At 45.8% G+C, this 15,786-nt stretch overlaps 1 long non-coding RNA gene across 1 annotated transcript in view; it reads left to right on the top strand.

Moving 5' to 3' along the window:
• LOC146184315 (uncharacterized) overlaps positions 1 to 9,417 on the top strand; it is a 42,978-nt gene extending 33,561 nt beyond the window's left edge. Inside the window, exon 3 of the long non-coding RNA XR_014708866.1 lies at positions 9,269 to 9,417. This is a non-coding gene — a long non-coding RNA (uncharacterized LOC146184315). The remainder of the gene's footprint in view (positions 1 to 9,268) is intronic.
• The last annotated feature ends 6,369 nt before the right edge of the window (positions 9,418 to 15,786 follow it).

The raw sequence follows: 15,786 nt of genomic DNA, 5'->3' as shown, positions 1-15,786 counted from the left end.
TTGACGGCAATGTGACCTTGCTCATTACACCTAAAGCATGTGAGCGGCTTCCTAGCCTCAATCTTGTTCTTTGTGTTCTGCGCGATGGTCACTTCCCCACTTTTCTCACTGCCGTCCTTTCTAGGGAGTTTGCCTGAAGAAGCCTTCCTTTCTTCGTTTGCAACTCTAGCAAAGTGCCTTTCCTGACGGTTATTCACACTCGACTTGGGATTGCGGGGCCTATCCACTGCTGGGTTGCTGAATTGTCGGCGCGAAACGTACTCCTCAATGAGCTCGGCAGCTTCAGTTGCCGACTTAATGTCGCCTCGGTCCTATAACCAATTTCTTTCTTTTTCTGGGAGGCAGTTATAAAACTGCTCCAAAAGGATTCGCTCAACTACAGCATCCCTATCATTGTAGGAATCAGTGCTCTTTAGCCACTCGCCCAAATTGACTCTTAAATTGTACAGGAATTCAGGGTAACTCTCGTCCCTAGACTTAGTAGCGTTCCGAAAACGTCTGAATGCCTCGGCGCTAAGCCTATACTTTCTCAGAAGGCAAGGGTTGACCTTCTCGTAGTTGTCCGCGTCCTTGCTTAGCCGCGCGACAACCTCCGCTGCCTCGCAGGGCAGAACCGTCAATAATCTCTAAGACCAAGTATTTCGCTGGAATGACAGTTTTTTGCAGGTTCGCTCAAAGTTAGCCAGATACGGACCGATATCCCCTGATATCACATATGGCTGCATGTACTTTGACATCTTGAAATCTGCCTCCTTGTCGAGAAGAGGTACCGCTAGCTGGGGACAATTGCCCGGCCTCTTGCTCAACTCTACTTCTAATTTCCGGAGCTCAATTTCTTGCTCCAGCCTTTTTGTTCTTTCTCAATTTCACGCTCACGCCTCTTTTCCTCTTTTTCCCGCTCTTTCTGCTGTCTGAGCTGCTCCTCCTTTTTTTGTCCGATGAGGTTCCATGCTTCACTGAGCTCCTCATCATCGGTTCCCAAATCAGTGATTGCCTTTAAAATCAAGGGTTTTCGTGCCAAACCACTTGTATCAATTCCCAATTCTTCACACAATAGCAACAGTTCCGGTTTCTGCAGCTTTTGTAGGTCCATGATCGCTCCGAGTGTCGGCTACATCCAAAACAACTGTGCAAACTACCAAACCTAAAGGCGTTTGAACACTCTTTACCAGTTCTAAAATCTAACCCTGTTCTAGAACCTGGTCCACATCAGAAGAAAAGCCAAGCACTCACCCACACATGCGATCGATGTTCCGAGCTGCTCTCTTGTTGGCCGATTGTTGCTCCTGCTTGTTGCTTGAGATGCCACCTCCGATCACCAGATGTTGTGGCTTGTAGATTCTAATCCACCTCCAATCACCAGATGTTGTGGCTTGTAGATTCAGATCCCAACGCTGGTCACCAGTTGTCGTGACGCTGGGACTAAGTCGACCCGGCCTTCACTTGGTAGCATGCAGAGACTCCGGGTTGATGAAGGATTGAATCTTCGAAGTTGGTAAAATATATACAAGCAAGTTTAATGGCACTTTGAGAAAACTTATTTACATGAAAAAAAGGGTATATCAGCAAACTGGCAAGCGTTAAGAGTTCATAGCGAGAAGCATCTGGATGAGCCGTTTACCCATGGCTCAGAGCGTCATTTCGTGCTCTGCAACGTCCTTAAATCCCCTATGTCCAGCCCCTCTCTGAAGATGCTGACCAATCAGTTCCAGGGCACACCCCTCAGATATCGGCAACCAATCGAACACATCACTGCACTGATGGTCTGATGCACTGACTGGTCCAGTATTGTTTTGTCGGGCGGGGTCACTTGTCGGGTAGAGCTTGGGAATGGCGAGGAGGTAAATTTCGATTCTTCTGCAAAGATCCGCTATATTGGTTCCGGCAAGTGGATTTCCTTCTCAGAAACCCAAGTGTATGTGTGCGCCACGAATACTGCTCCCAGCATTGTATCTTTCCGGCAATTGCAACTCTTTCCTGCATTCACGGGAAATCCTCAAATGGCCATAATCCTCATGCTGCTTTCTTCTGTACGTCAGCGGACGTGTCACTCGGATCGTCTCCTTTGGACAATCGGTATTCCTCACTTGACAATAGCGCCGGGAGGGTGAACAGTTGAACAAAAGCACTTCCGGCTATTTCTCACAGGGCGACGTTTCTTTGTATTTTTCTTGACATTCCCTTGACAGGGCCAACTTGGCAGTTGTAGGGTAACGACAAAGCAAAGCATGCTCACACAAAAAGATTCATGTGAACACGCTCACCTAGAGCCCTTGCACAAACAGCACTTATCAATACCATGCCCACCGGCGCACAATAGTGTGCGCAAGCGCGGATCATGCACGGTCACAACAGCCTGCAGTGGTGTCACCCACGGGGTCAATATCCTTGTTGTCGAGCTCTTCCTCCTCGTCTTCGGTTTCATCGGGGGGGGGGGCAGACATCGGCTAAAATACTCTCCACAGTATTTTGCGGGCATGTTGCCACGCCGCTGTCAATCCTGACATACTCTTCAAATTTCATGCCCATCACAGCACAATTTTCCACCAGGTCTTCCTCAGTTGCATCGCAGACATCAATATCAGGCTCGTCCTGTGTGCAGGGTTTTTCTGCCGTTGAGGCAAACACAGCGTGTCTGAAACAGTTGGCAATGGTCGTCGCACCAACCTGCTGCTAAGCATCATCAAGAATGTAAGTGGCACGCAGGACATCCACCTGTAGTCCTTCCCTCAGTCCATACATAACACCATCCTCCGAAGAAGGATTTTGCGGAAGCGCGACTTCATTGCTTGAATTACACCCTGATCCATAGGCTGTAGTAGTGCTGTGGTGTTGGCTGGCAGAAATTCCAATGTGATGGACTTCAGCCCCGGCACAGTGCTATGTCCAGGGCAATTGTCCACAAGGAATAAAACTTTCCTTTTCTCTCGCGAGAAGCATGCGTCCTCGCGACAAACCCATTCTCTGAAGATGACCTGCGTCATCCACGCGTTACCGTTGGCCTGGTAGGAAACGGGCAAGGTGGCGACATTTTTGAAGCAGCGAAGATGCCTGGATTTTCCGATCACTAGCGGCTTCAATTTGTCGCTTCCAGTCATATTCGCACCGATGAGGACGGTCAATCTGTCCTTACTCAGCTTCCTGCCGATGCATTTCTCGTTTGAATGAGAGGGATTTTGAAGCCAGTAACTTGAAAAATAATGCAGTCCCATCCACATTGTAGATGTTTTCAGTGTCATACTCTTTTAGAATTCCGGGCAGCAGTCTTGCTTTCCACTCTCCACATGCCATTGTATCGGCAGCGGCAGCTTCCCCTGAAATGGCATGAAACACTACATCGTTCCGGTCTTTAAACCTAGTCAGCCACCCGTTGCTGTATGAAAAGCCCTCAATGCCTAGCTGGAGAGTGAATTCTCCTTTTGCACGACTGTGGGGCCTGCTGATGGGGATGTTTTCGCTGCGGGCCCTTCGCAGCCAAAGCACGAGGCACTTCTCCAGATCCTCTCAGCCGCTGGTAGTCTTTTTCGCTGGGGACCAAAGCGTGACGTTTCGAATGCCGCCTGCAGCTTGTCCTTGTCTTGGAGGACTCTCGTCAGGCTGCTCTTCAGGACGCCGTACTTTGATGCAAGTGCCGTTTTAGTAAAGCGACCACTCTTGAAGTCATTGATGATATCCATCTTCTTTTCCAGTGCAAGCGCATTGTGCTGTCGTTTCTGCGTAGCCATGGGATCCTGACTTCGCGACGGAATGTCGCTACGACACCGAACAAAGGTTCTGAGGCTTAGGCCTAACTGGATACGGAACAGCACGCACATCGCGACAACAAGCAGCGACGTGGCGCACTGTGCGAGAAAACCCGAAACTGCCGAAACCGCCAGGAGGTCGGGGAGGTTGAGGAGGAGGGGGACAGTGATGCGCACCGCGATGGCGCTGCATTTGCCCAACTAGTTTTGGTTTTGAGTTTGCTTTCGGTTCTGTTTATGCGATGGTCGAAAAACTTGAGTTCCGATTAACGAGATTTTTTTTGCATTGCGTCGATAGAAAACCAACCAACTCTGATGAGTTTGTTCCGTTTAAGCGTCTGTTCCGTTTAACTGATTTCCGTTTATCGAGAGCCTATTGTAATATCTTCTTTTCCAGCGCAAGCGCATTGTGCTGTCGTTTCTGCGTAGCCATCGGATCTTGACTTCACAACGAAATGTCGCTAAGACACCAAACAAAGGTTCTAAGGCTTAGGCCTAACTGAATACGGAACAGCAAGCACGCCGCGACAGTAAGCAGCGATGCGGCAGGGCGGTGGACTGTGCGAGAAAGCCGAAAACCGCCAGGAGGTTGGGGAGGTTGGTGGGGAGGGGGAGCAGTGATACGCACCACGATGGCGCTGCACTTGCCCAACTAGCTTTGGTTTCGAGTTTGTTTTTGGTTTCGTTTACACGATGGTCGAAAAACTTGAGTTCCAATTAACGAAATTGTTTTTACATTGTGTTGATAGAAAACCAATCAACTCTGATGAGTTTGTTCCGTTTAAGCGCCTGTTCCATTTAACCAATTTTCGTTTATCGAGAGTTTGCTGTATCCACTTTCATGAAAGGCTTGGTATGAAGTAGAACGAAGTCCGCACAGTGTGTGAAAGCTGCGATGCCCCATGTTTGCAAGTGGAAGTCTAGGTGTCCCCGTAGTAGTGTCACTGCCACTTTTAGATTCTCGGTTTTCTCCTGCACTCGAGCAATTCAAGTGGAGCTTCATTTCTAGTGTAAGAGTATGTTCAGTCTGAGGTCGGTGTTCTGGTCGAACGTTTAACTAGCGCGTCAGTCTCTTGCGTCTTCTTCGTTTTCAGCAGTCTTCTTCGTAGCATGCGCCTTTTCGACATACGCTTGTCGTCTTTGTCACCGTCGACAGTCACAGAGCGTTGGTGTGACACTACAATTATCCCCGGGAGAAAAAGGAGGCATCCTGCCGACTCATGGCATTGACACAACAGGCGGGTCATAACAGGGCTTGAGGCGGTCAACGTGCACTATTTCACGCCCGCGGCGACGCATATCCGGTGTCGGTGCAAGTGGTTCTATAACGTAGTTCACCGGAGAGGTCTGGCAAATAACCCGATGTGGGCCATGATATTTGGAAGCAAGTTTGGTAGAGAGGCCGGAGGAGTGGCAGGAATCCAAAGCCACACGAGGGACTCTGTGCTGTATGAAGGAGCTGGACAAGACGGTGCGCGAAGGAACTGCCGGTGACCTTGGTTCTGGGTTGTAAATGATCGGGCCAACTGGCAACATTCTTCTGCATATGCTGCCGCTGAGAGACTGTGGTCAATTCGGAAGTGTCAGGGCGATAAGGGAGTACCGTGTCCCTAGTTGAGGTGGGTTCACGGCCGTATAGAAGGAAAAAGGGGGAGAAGCCGGTCGTGCTTTGTATGGCAGTATTATAAGCGTACGTGACGAAAGGGAGAATCCGGTCCCAGTTTGAGTAGTCGGACGCGCTATACATGGCCAGCATGTCACTCAAGGTGCGGTTAAAACGTTCCGTCATGCCATTTGTCTGCGGATGGTAGGCCGAGGTAGAACAGTGGATAATGCCATTAGCACTGCTGAAGAAGGGCTTCAACGGTCTCAGAAAGAAAAACACGGCCACGGTCACTGAGCAATTCTTTAAGTGAACCGTGGCGCAGAACGAGATGGGGCAGGACGAAAGACGCAACGTCTGGAAGGTAAAGATGTTTCTGCATAGCGAGTAAGGTGGTCAACAGCCACGATAACCCAACGGTTACCAACTGGAGTGACTGGTAGTGGCCCGTAAAGAGCAATACCCACACGGTCGAATGGCCGGCTGGGGCAGGGCAAGGGCTGCATCGGAACGGTGGAGTGGTGTGGAGGTTTTTTGCGGCGTTGGCATTACTGGCATGCGCGGACGTAATGACGCACGAAGCGGTACATACCCTGCCAGTAATAGCCGAGGCGAAGATGAGTGTAAGTTTTCAACACTCCGGCGTGGGCACACTGAGGATCGGCGTGAAAAGCGGCGCATATTTCCGAACGAAGGTGCCGAGGAATGACAAGGAGCCACTTGCATCCATCGGAAAGGTAATTCGGCGGTAAAGTATGCCGTTGCGGATGGCAAAATGACGAGTTTGGCGGCGAAGCGTTCGAGAAGCTGGGCGCAGAGAAGGTGTAGATAGAAGCGTGAGAAGAGAAGCGGTCCAAGGGTCTTGCCTTTGTTCGTTGGGCATGTCGGCAATTTCTAGTGAAGATGAGCCACCTATGGTGATAGCTGTCGAGTCAGAGCCGCATTGAAGAGGTGACCTAGACTGGGCGTCGGCATCAGAATGCTTACGGCCAGACCGGTAGGTGGCCTGAATGTCGTACTATTGTAAGCGGAGGGCCCAACGAGCAAGACGGCCGGATGGGTCTTTAAGGTGGACAACCAGCAAAGTGTGTGATAGTCGGTAACAACAGAAAAGGGACGACCGTAGAGATATGGGTGGAACTTTCCAATGGCCCTAATGAGGGCCAAGTCCTCCTTTTCAGTTACAGAATAATTTTTTTCGGCCTTTGTTAAGGTGCGGCTGGCATAAGCAACAACGTACTCTGGGTAGCCGGTCTTTCGTTGTGCAAGGACAGCGCCGAGACCTACACCGCTGGCATCAGTGTGAACTTCGGTAGGCGCTGCAGGGTCAAAATGGCGGAGAATCGGAGGTGACACTAGAAGGCGCCAAAGCTTCGAAAAGGCCTCATCACAGTCGGACGTCCAAGACGAAAGAATGGCATCATTGGCAAAGAGCTCAGTCAGCGGCGAGATGATCGAAGCGAAATTGCGGACGAAGCGACAGAAATACGAGCACAGCCCGATAAAACTATGCAGCTCCTTTAGGGAGGTTGGGCGTGGAAACTCGGCTACTGCACGGAGTTTTGCAGAATCTGGACGAACACCATCTTTCGAAACGTGTCCCAATATAGGAAGCTGGTGAGCCCCGAAGCAGCACTTTTTAAAATTTAGTTGCAGGCCGGCATCAGTCAAACACTTTAGCACACGCTCGAGACGATCCAAATTTGACGTAAAATCTTGAAAACATGAAAACATCGTCCAGGTAACAATGGCAGTCATGCCATTTGAGTCCGCACAGAATTGTGTCCATCATGCGCTCGAAGGTGGCCGGTGCGTTGCACAATCCAAACGGCATGACGTTAAATTCATAGAGACCATCAGGTGTCACAAAAGCGGTTTTTGGTCGATCATCAGCTGCCATGGGTACCTGCCAGTAGCCCAAGCGGAGGTCCAGAGATGAAAAGAATTCGGCACCTTGAAGGCAATCGAGAGCGTCATCAATGCGTGGAAGGGGGTACACGTCTTTTCGTGTTATCTTGTTCAATCGCCTGTAATCAACGCAGAAACGGATAGAGCCATCCTTTTTCCTCACGATAACAACTGGAGAAGCCCAAGGGCTTGGCGAAGGCTTGACGCCGCCGCGCTGAAGCATGTCATAAACGCGCTCGGTGATAACTTGACGTTCTGTAGCAGATACAAGATAAGGGCACTGGCGTACCGGGGCATGCGTACCGGTGTCGATGCAGTGAGTGACAACGGATGTACACCCCAAAGATTTCTGAGGAAAGTCAAATGAGGAACGGAAGCGCTGAAGTAAGCTGACGAGCTGGTCGCGTTGATCTGCTGAAAGGCTGGCATCAAGACAGCCAGAAAAATCTGCAGTGTAGTTGTCGTGTACAGAAGCAGGCAAGTTAATGGTATCGAGCTGAAGTGGGGCTGGGTCTTCGAGACGGGATATGTCATAGCGTCAAAGGGCTCGCCATGACCAAGACGTTCTCCGCGAAGAAGCGTTGACGGACAAGGCAGGGTTAGAGACGTACATGGTGCTGTAGCCACCACAGAAGGTCAGAAGGGTGAAAGGCAGGACTAAGCAATGGCGACGATTAGAGGCATGCGTCAGAGTGAAAAGAATAGTCAAATCGGAAAAGCAGGCGCAGGAAACGGGCACGAGGACGGTAGAGCAGGTGGGGATGTCACTACCTTCAGCCACGGTTATCTTATCGACGTGAAGCGGTGTGTCGGACGAGGTAGCAGGTGAAAGCGGAGACAATTCGATGCTGGCTCGGGCACAATAATCGTATGATGACTGGTGAGAAAGTCGCAACCCAGAATCAGTTCGTGAGAGCAGTGAGACAGCACAAGAAATTCGGCAACGTACAAAACACCCTGAATAACAATTCGAGCTGTGCACGCCGCAAGAGGTTGAATGCGATGCGAGCTGGCAAGTTCAGAGAAAAAATTTCGAGACAGGCGTCGTAACTTTACGAAGTCGGCAGCAAAGGTTGGCACTTATAACAGACACAGCGGCGCCAGTGTCCACAAGCGCGAGAACTGCGACGCCATCAACAAACACTTCGATAACGTTGGCCGAGGAAGATGACTTGCACAAGCTGAAGAAAACGGGGCCTCGAGGACCACTTGGAGTAAAGGTTTTAGTCAAGGCATGTTTGTGAATATCAGTTAACCTGATCCCTATGCACTGTTTCCACTGCCTCGGGTGGTTAGGGTATTTCTCAAGACCTTATTGGAAGGAAGGCTGAGGGGCCATCATGAATCCTAACCGAGCCGTGAGTAAACTTGGGGGGAGTTGTGCCACTTCTACATGGCATTCTCGATCACCATTGAAAGATTCCATCTCACTGTAAGCTCTTGTACCCCCGCTGTTGCAATCGATAATTCGCTGTGCACTTTTGGAAATGTGCTATCAGCTGTTTTTTACAAGTTGCAATGATGATATACTTTCCGCACTGTTCTGTGTGCAAATTTGTTATCCTTCTGTGATTATATATGTAGGATTGCATAATCTTTAATTTCAGGTTTGGTTTTATTCCTTAGCCCTGTGTGCTAAGCCATATCCTAGAGTGCACACTTCTATTTCTCGAAGGCCATTTAAATCTCCAGTTTTGCGCTGCTCTGTTGACTTTGTAGTTATAACTTTCTATGAAGCAGTGCTCAAATGTCTTTGATTGATAGGGTATGGTTTAATGACCCTTGAGATATTTGTTCAACTAAAGTATTAGATTTTGTGATGGACTGATGCTGAACAGCCTGTATGCTTGTGTCAGTTCCTCAGATTTCTGTAGTTCAGAATCGAAACTTTTTGAATTGTTATCAGTTAATAATAGAGCACCTACTTACCCCTTTCTCAGAATGTTTTGAAAAGACATGAGCTGAATTTTCGGATTTTGGAATATGGTCCTGCCTTTTTTTTTGCATTTTGCAGACGTCGCACAATGAAAACCTGTATCCAAGCTCGAATCCAACAGGCCATGAGCAGCTGAAGAAGGAAACCTGTATCCAAGCTCGAACCTGGTGGACCGAAAGCAGATGTTTTGTGACCACGGTGTATCAGCCAATAAAGCCAATCCAGGTGACCACATGTATGTCTTTTGGAAGCTTGCATTCTTTACACTAGAGGCTCATTTCATGGAGGGCATCATTTCTGCAAAACATTTTGGGTCACAACTGTAGCAGACGCAGATTCAGGCCTTGCACAAGGCCTAAAGCTGGCATATTAGTATTATGTGCAACACAAACATGAGGTGTGATGTAGGAGCCTTGCAACCATGCAGAGTATCACCATAGCATGGTAGCATTCCCATGTCGAATGTGTCTCGTCTGAGATCAGACTAATGTCTTGCATCTTCAGAGTGCACACATCCATGCACTCTGAATGTTGATAGCTATGCACAGATTTTGCCGCACACAGTACACGGGTACAAAAGTCCTCACAGTGCGCACGTCCTCGTGGACACGTCGCACATCCTCCCATCGCACATCCTCGCGCTGTGCAGGTCGATAACCACGCAGAGTCTCAATATTTTCAGTAGGGCATAATGCTGTGATTATCAGGTCAAACATTTAGAAGAAATACGGGCCCATAACAGTTAAAAAGATTAGTTATTGCTTGAAAAGGCAGAGAGGTTCGCTGAAAAGTTGAATATATCTGACTTGCTACTCTATACAGAGAAACTGAAAGAGAAAAGCACAGTCATGACTTGATGAAAATATACGCCGGAATAGTAACTTGCACAAGTCAAGAGTCGAATCCTGTGTTACTCAAGAAGCAGCAGAAAGCCTACATTGCCTCTAGAGCTTCTCATTTCTGACCAAGCGGCCAGAAGTCCTTTGAAAGAGGCCTGTTGTCAGGAAGTGGCTCGAGTTATGGTTTTGCACACATATACTGAGACATACCACTAATGAATGCTCCACAGTTTCTAATGTCACATGTGAAACATTCAGGGCAGTCTGTCCAATTAAATATAAATATTTGTGTGTGAAACCTCATTTAAGTGCAGTCTGTGGAGAAAGCATGCAGAATGGCACAAATTCCATGCAGAATAGAAGGCGACGGGTCGAGCTTTCTAAGACTGATGTTTCGAGTGCCTGGTTAAGCCCAGTAAGCCCCTGCCGCACTCCTGATAAAGCTCAGAAGAAGACAAATGGTATCCATTCTAGTAAAATGCACAACTGTTTGGAGGCCACTGCTGAGGGTACCGTTTGCTTCAGCATTGGCCTGCTCATTTCCTCAAGCCTGCACTGTGCATGGATCCACTAAAGCACTATCTTGTGGCCTTGAGCATAAGCAGATATAAGGAACTCAGTGATGTTTAGAGCCAGAAACTGGTAGGGATGTGGCATAGAAAACTTTAAAAAATTTGTAACGTAGGGTTTCAAACTGTGAAGACACATCTCTTCTGAAGTAGTTCCCACAGATGTGGCAAACCTCCTACCAAAGGATCACAACCTCTGCGGCGGTTGGTGTAGAATTATGCCCTAAAACAAACTGAGTCATGTGCAGAGCGGGCATCACCACAGTTGCAGGCGATGCTTGTGGTGATACAGATCCGTCTGTGTATACATGAATATAGTCAGATGCATGTTAGCTTAAGTAGCTTGAGTCTATTAATTGGTACCATGGATTTATTCAGTATCCCTAAAGCATGCAAATGCACCAATGGTTGAGTCATTACGCACAGAGGTTAGGTGGGATATGGGAAGTCATAGCGTGATAGTATTTGTGATTGATGGCAGTGGAGTGCACTTGAAAAACTGCTGTTCAGCTGCTCTTTATCAGTGAGCGACAGCAGTCTTGTGCAAGTAGGCATAAATACACATGAAGTGGTTCATGCAACAAGTATGTTGATATTGGGCAGGCACGTGCCAATTTTAGAGGTACACTGTGGCAGCCAAGATTTAACCTAAGCATCTACATCTTATGCTCTAAAGCGGCAAGCCAGAAATCTACATATTGTTAAGGTTTATTTACAGAGTGATTCTCTACCTTAGCTTGGTGCGCTAACCAACAGATGGTAAGCTTCCTCTTCTTCAACCTCTATTCTGGAGAGCCTCTTTTTCGGACTTCCTTGTCCTCTTCTGTGCGCATGCCTGACATTCATTCTTGCGACATGAACTACTTGTTTTCCGAGAGGGGCGACCTTGGGAACATTGGCAAGACACGACGTAATTCAACTGATTGATGCATTTGAGCATGACAACAGCTTCTGGGACAAACCACGCTTGCGGTGAGGTGTCCAGAGCCACACTAAGTCGCCAGGAAGGTAGGAGACATCCTGATGCCGACAATCGTAGCGCTGCTTAGAGCGGTCCTGCGAGGCCAGAGTGCGTAATCGGGGGACCCAACGAGCCTCTTCAGCGCGGCAGAGGGTGCTCGAAACAGAAGGCTAGGTGTCGAGAGAACATCGAGGTGGACGGGCGTAGAGGAGGAAAATGGACTGAAAATGAAAATGATAGGAAATGAAAATGGACAGTGTTTCTGCACCTTAGCCTGGTGCGCTAACCAACACATGGTGAGCTTCCTCTTCTTCAACCTCTATTCTGGAGAGCCTCTTTTTTGCACTTCCTTGTCCTCTTCTGTGCACATGCCTGACAATATTAGAGTACTGGTAGCGGTGCCTAGAAGGGTGTGCATCACTTTCCTGGCTCAGGGGATCAGATTCCAAGCGGGCTAGCACACACAGCCCAAAGCACATGTAGCAAAAGTTTCCATTGTCAAGCCCAGAAATCTTACATTCAATTCCTTCCCCTATATTTTTCAATTTGAATGAGTATCATATTGCCTGTGCTTGCATGATTAAATTGTGAAGGTGTACATATAACCTGCTCTGCTTACCAACCTCACTCTGCATAAATATTCACAAAGCAGTTCTCGATTAATCAAAAGGCTTTCATAATATTCAGTGACACAAGCAGTTGCTGAGACAGCATCAGTGTAGCATTATAAAAATTCTTGGAGCTTTGCAAATTTGTGGTTGCATTGTTTACTAGTAAAACATGCACGGTATGCAGATATGCACACTAGGACACATAAGATGCAGTGCAAATGTGGGCTGCCCTTACATTTACAGCTTCTCTTTAATCCTTTTGTATTCTAGCCTGCAATGAATTCAGCAGCAAAATATTTCGCAATTTAACCATCCCAACTTTACATTTTCAGACTTGACCCCAGCACTGAGGATGTCCTTCCTCACGATGAGAGGAAGCTCATTGTATTACCAGCGTTTTGGTGGCATATTGAACCAGCAGGCAGATTAACTCAATGTCATCTGCAGGTTCTAGTGCAGATGTTTTCGTGCAAGCTGTGGGTGAATGAATGAATGATTTTATTTCAGACTAATAGTACATACATGGCATGTATCTCACAGCATCTGGATCCCTAACTTAAAGCTGTTGGGATCCATGCAAGAAATGTCTTGTGAATATGCAGGCATGTGTAATTATTGAATAAGCATTTTGCATAAGGCTCTCATACTAAATATACACAATTCAGGCATTGCTACTATCGATTACACCCTTTTGTAAGTAAAAAGTATACATAGAAGAGCAAAGAGTACACAAATTCATTACACCATAATCTGTAAGTTTGAGAAAAATGAACAAATAAAATACACTAAAAAATGCATTTTTAACAATATGACTTAAAATTTATTTATTTACTTATTTATTCTTCAAAGGACCGGGGACATTACATGAGGGGTGGGCTGTGAAATTTAATATGAATACAAAATATTTTCGATGCCGGTTTTGTATTGGTTGAAGTTGGTGATGGTTGCCACTATGGATGGAAGGCCATTCGATCCAGTTTCGAGCTGTTTTCAAGAAAAAAGATAAGTATCGGTGCGGGCTTTCATTAGATAGACGCCGTTAGGGTGAGATACGAGAAATGCGAGAGCGCGTGTGTTAGGAGTAGTTTCAGGATCAAAAGTATGGTAAAATTTGTGATATAAGGAAAGACGAGCGATCCTGCGATGACAAAGATGTTTCTTCAACAACACAGGAAAAGTACTGCCCTGTTTTTGGTAAGCTGTTCCAAAGTTTAATACCAGCACACACAAACTACAGTCCTTTCGCCATAAACATACTTAGTCTTCGAGAGATGAAAATTTACACTTATGGCGCTACGAGTGCTGCTTGAAGGCATAGTAAATACAAATGAATGTAGTGGGTAATTGTTTTTGAGGCATGCATGAACTGTGAGTAGAGTCCTATATTGAATAAAACTTGAATTGAAAAAAACTAAGAGGTAGCATATCCATGTGTTTAAAAAGAGGAGCCGTGTGAGCATTATAACTGGACTGTGTAATAAATTTATTAGCCCTTTTTTGTAACATCCTAAGTGGCTCCAAATACGACTGGTAAGTGTGACCCCAGGACTCAATGCAGTACGACAACTGACTTTGAAAAATTGAAAAACATAGTTCGAAGTGTGTCAGTATCAAAGTGCTGACGGCATTTGTACAGCGAAAAACAAGCTGCACATAACGTTTTACAAAGTGTCTGAATGTATGGCTTCCAGTGCAAATTCTCATGCAAGATTATTCCCGGATAAGTAATGTTATCTATATACTGAATATGTTTGACAAGCCACTGTACTGCAAGCAGATACAACTATATTTCTCGGGCTCCTAAACATAATGCATTTTGTCTTATTAATATTTATAATAAGTTCGTTAGAAAAAAAACAACTGCTCAAAGTTTATAATTCCTGGTCGGCAATGCTTACTAACTCATCTGCATTTTCACTAGCCTATAACAGGGCAAGGTCATCAGCATACATGAAAATAGAAAAGTGGTTGATGAAGTGCGGCAAATCGATGTACAGAGAGAACAAAATTGGACCTAGGACTGAGCCCTGAGGCACGCCCACTGCGACTGGTTCAAAATCAGACTTTACATCATTATGTTGTATCATTTGAGGCCTGTTATTGAGATAACTTGTAAAGAATCCTAAGCTTATATTTCTAAATTCATAATGAACTATCTTTGTGAGTAAGATTTCATGATCTATGGTGTCAAATGCTTTCTTAATATCCAGAAATATTCCAAGCCCTATTTTATTGTCATTAAAAAATAATTTATTGCATTCGTTATAAATAGAACAGCCGTTCCAGTAGAACGTTTGGGTCTAAAGTCATGTTGATAAGGGGATAGGAGTGCTTCCTGTTCTAGAAAAGCCCTTAGTTATAAGTTTTCAAATACTTTATTTATGCAGCTTAACACAGAGATTGGTCAGTAATTTTCAATAAATTTGCGGTCTCCATTCTTATGAATTGGTACTATTCTGGTTAGCTTATGTAGGTCTGGATAGGTTGAGGAATAGAACGCGAAGTTATAAATTTTTCCAAGTGAAGATATCAATTCATTCCTTAAGCACAGTTGAAGTAATACTGTCACATCCCACAGACAGTTTAGATGGCAAATGATTAACTGCAGACACAATCTCGTCTATAGTATTATCATGGTAGGCAAAAGATCTTGAAATATTTTGTGGAGGAGCAAGGTATGCTCTCGAAGGGCAACTATTTCCTATGTTTATACCAACTGTAGAAAAATAAAATTAAATGCAGAAACTAGGTTCTCAATAGTTATACCTAAAACTTCAATGCTTGGCATAACAAAATTATTGGTTAGCAGTTTGATATCCGAGTTATTGATTTGCCACGTAACTTTGGCATTGTGGGAATTTTTCACTATCAGCTGTGAGTAATACTCCTTTTTCTGTGACCTTGTAGCTGCGGTAACCTTATTTTGAGCTCTTGAATTTTTCCAAGTAATATGAACTATCTCAGTTCTGCTTACGTATGAACTACCTCAGTTCTGCTTATACTTGGTATGCCAATGATCTTTTTCCCTTACAAGTATCAAAATTGTTTGATTCATCCACGGACAGATGGGCTCCCTGTGGTATCTTTTTGAGGTGGGTTTAGAAGATTGCAACACTGTCATAGTTATCCTGTCATTAAATGCTTGGTATTGATGGTTGACGTCTAGTGAGCTGTTGAAAGTAAGATCTATATACTGCTTGAAGACGTTGCTTTAACTCAAATATATTAGTACTGTTGGCAGTACCAGGCATTTTACCTTTGATGCCTTGGTTCATAGGGTATAAAATGGCAACTGGATAATGACTTGATGTGTTAAAATTGCAAAGTATTGATCTAAGGAAGTCAGTGAAGTGGCAGTTATGCATGTGGAGCCTGTAACAGCATTACTGAAACGATATGATTCTAACAAATCCATGTATGTTGCACTACTGTCATTTAACCAGTTGATATTAAAATCAAAACAAATTGATGCATTCAGTTTTAGGCCAAACAAGTTCATGAGTAAGGACTCGAAGTGATTCAGAAATGGTGACAAACTGCTATTTGGAGCACCATATCAAAAAAGGCTTTGCTATATATCTTTCCAGCGCACTATTCAATGACAAGTTAATGTCTG

This window comes from Amblyomma maculatum, chromosome 7 (assembly GCF_055883805.1).
Source record: "Amblyomma maculatum isolate TAMU_Amacu chromosome 7, ASM5588380v1, whole genome shotgun sequence".
Classification (NCBI taxonomy): domain Eukaryota; kingdom Metazoa; phylum Arthropoda; class Arachnida; order Ixodida; family Ixodidae; genus Amblyomma; species Amblyomma maculatum.
The sequence above is the reverse complement of the archived record's forward strand: the minus strand, read 5'-3'. Positions and strand labels throughout refer to the sequence as shown.